Raw genomic sequence first — 3694 nt, 5'->3', positions numbered from 1 at the left:
AATCATCTCCTCCTATACAGAGGGAAGGGTAAAAGCCACCTGTTGGATCAACTATTAAATCATCACCACCAATAGCATAGACTGAGAAATATGTCGGATATTCTGGTGAGCAATATTCTGACTCATCATCATAATCATTGTACAAAGGCCCTTGGTAGTCATCCCAGTCTAGATACCCATCATCCTCTTGAGAATCAGAGTCATCTCCATCCTTCTCATCTTTATTCTCATCCTCATAATCATCGTCATCATCCTCTTCTTCACTGATTTCTCCCTCACTTAGTTCTTCATCAGATTCTTCTAGACCATCAAATTCTCTGGCATCCAAACACTCATAGTATTCAGAGCATATGGACTGAAATATTTCCATAGGGTTGGTCTTGACATCAATGGCTCGAAGTTGGACCAGTCCTCACTCATCATCTTCTGTGTCACTCCCTATGTGGATTAGGGAGACGTGTTCCTTAACCTATTCCCCTATGGTCAATACGGTTACTGCTCTAAGAAGATCAACTGTAACCTCTTCAATTATCTCTGGATCATCCTCTAAAGATACAATGGGCTGAATTAGAGAAGTGGGATCACTTTCTTGGTCTTCCCCTAATGCATTCACTAACCCTGTTGATGAGGTCATTTTTGGAGAATCTGGTAGTGCAAGCATATCCTTTTAATCATACCCGTATGTCCATCCTTCCTTGGGGTTTTACACTGAACCTTGAGATGGGATTGGTATGAAGGTGATGAGGGATATGAAGCAGGATGGTATGAAGACAAAGTGATATGGGAGGTACAATATGAAGATTGGCGGTGATAGGATGAAGAGGTTCCTCCACTTAGATGGTGGGGGAAAGGTTGATGATATGGTGGAGGCTAATAATATGGTGAAGGTGGAAGGTATGGTGGGGGTTGGTAATGTGGTGTTGTAGACCCTTTTTTTGATGAGGAAGGATGAACGGCGGGTGTCTGATTTTCTGATTCTTCTTCTGATGATTCTCTTCTTCTAGGAGTCCTTATGATTCTTGCCCTTTGACTCATGATTTTCCTATAAGCTCAGGCATTCATATAATTCTTCCAAACTCTAGGTACAATGAGTTGAGTGGGATCACTCTCTGTAGTTTCTTCATCTAGATTGTTCACATGATCAAGGATTGGATTGGTATTGACATTGGGAGGTTGTTTGACTTCAACCTCAATAGTTCCATTATCTACCAAGTCCTGAATTGCTTGCTGTAAACCCAAGCATCTTTCAATAATATGCCCCTTCTGAGTGTGGTAGGCATAATATTCATGATCCCTATACCAAGCTGGAGGAGGGATATTGATCACTCTTGAAGCCATTGTCCCTAGCAATCCTTACTTTTTTAACTTCTCATATGTGGCCTTTAAGGGCATTCCTAAATCAGAAAGCTACCTTCTTGGGTGAGGGGCCTTTTGGGCAGGTGCATCTGCTTATATTGTGAAGGGCTGTGAAGGAGTGGCTGGTGAGACTAACTGCTGAGTTGCACTCACCATATTAGTTTCTGGACCCTTTTCCCGTCCGACTCAGGTGTTCTTACTTGCATCTTAGGAGGATCCTTGATACTGGGCCTCTCTCAAAATTCTATTCTCCACACATGTTCCGGTGGCTATTGAGGCATCAAGATTTTACAAATGCTGATAGTAAAGAACATCATAATAGGGCTTTGACAGGTTTTCTATCAACATCTCCACTTGCTCGGCTTTTGAACGCCGATCTGCCACCTTGGCTATCACACCCCGTTCACACTGAACCGGGCCAGTGACCGGGTTAACACCGGTTAACCCAAACCTGCAAGGATCATCTGATACTGTATTCCACCACAGCATACACACAACTAATAAAACTTATCAGATTAGCGGAAGACTAAGTTTTACCTATGAATAATCCCATAATACTTGATACCCGAATTGTGATACAATAGTTATATACATGTGGGCCCGAAGGCATGATATTTACACAATAAAAGTACAATTCATATATCAAGTATATAAAGGAAACCATCAAAAAAATCAGAATACACAGCTCAGCTCGGTATCAAGACTAGAGCTCAGCTCGGCATCAAGGTTTGAGCCCAGCTCGGCATCACATGGTAGAGCTCAGCTCGGCCTCAAAGTGGAGCTCAGCTCAGCATCAGAACTGTAGTCCCGCAGCATAACTCTCGCACGAGCAGTCAGTGTCGTGCTCTAACTCCTCAAGGGCCCACCAGTCCTCCTCGGGGAACTCGACTGTGGGATCCGCCCCGTGCTCTTCAGATGTATGACCTGCAAAATCATCTAAAAAGGGGTGCACACGTGGGATGAGCTCACTAGCTCAGTAAGTGGAAGATGGACCACACAGCAAAACACATCATATGCACTACATGCTATGCAATACATTTTAATTCACATCCACCTAAGCAACATTACTAAGTCTTTGGTTTAGTGCTACTACAGCCACAGTGGGCGTATACTCCGGGTATGAGCCGCGAACTCCATCCCACGATATGCCCATAGGGCTGTCGGAGAAGGCCCACCGAGAGTACTCAAAAAAGTAAAAACATGCCGACCACCGGCTCTCAACAGAAATGTAAATGACTGAAATTAAAGGTGCTGACTCCAGTAATTTAAAAGCAGTACGATTGGCCCTCTTGAATGTACCACCGGGGTTGCCGACTGTCCTATTGACCCACCGGGCGTTATGTCTAACCGCCACAGTGACCCAACAACCGCGACCATTGCTTCCCCCCAAATGGTAACCCAACACCTTAACCCCTATTGGGAAGGGTCGTAGCACGGGAAGGTGAAATCCTAAACCGCATGCTCCTATATGACAATAGTACGATTGCATAGTGCCTCCATGTCCCATACCACGGGCCACCAATGCACTCGTTTCCAAGCCGACTATGGCATCTAGTCTATCAATGCATTATGCACCATGATGTCAACATTCATCACATAAGCATCTCATTCAATTGGCATTTAGAAAGTAAACATAACACGCATGCATAACAATGTGAGGATGACTAATCTACATAGCATATTCATGATGGCATGACTAGACTAGATACAATTAAATGAATGCCAAACAATGCCCTGAAACAAGGCCAAATGTCCTCTCCCCACTTACCTGTAGTGAACAAGGATTCCCGTTCGGTACGGGAGAGATCCGACGCGAGAAGCGGGAGATTTGGTGAACCTAACATGAGTGAGCGGGGTTAGTACTTCACCATTTTAGGATCAAAATTAACGAGATCCGATGACAAAATCATGTTTAGAACATTAAAAGAAGGTCGCACGTCCGATTTGGGTCCAATCGGACGTAAGAATCACCTTCAGGGCCACACAGGTGGGTCAGACAGGTGGGCTGTCTGGCCCACCGGTTTGGCCCACCGGTTTGGACCGACGGGTAGGCTGGCCCATCGGTTGGCCCATCGGTTGGGCCAGGGGGCCCTACTAAGACCGGCGGGCAGAGTGGCCCATCGGTTAGCCCACCGGTCTGGCCCGCCGGTTGTGCCCGAAGGCCCTGCCCTCTCAGGTGGGTGCCTATAGGCAGGCCAGATGGCCCCCCGGTTCTACCCACCGGTCTTGGCAGGAAACCTGCTGTTTCTTCCCAACTTCCTCCATTCTTTGAGGATTCAAATGGGGCTTTTCCAAACCCATTCTTCACACCTTCAAGTCTTATAGGATGGTTCTAACC

Source organism: Macadamia integrifolia, chromosome 1 (genome assembly GCF_013358625.1).
Source record: "Macadamia integrifolia cultivar HAES 741 chromosome 1, SCU_Mint_v3, whole genome shotgun sequence".
Classification (NCBI taxonomy): Eukaryota; Viridiplantae; Streptophyta; class Magnoliopsida; order Proteales; family Proteaceae; genus Macadamia; species Macadamia integrifolia.
This window is presented reverse-complemented; position numbering follows the sequence as displayed.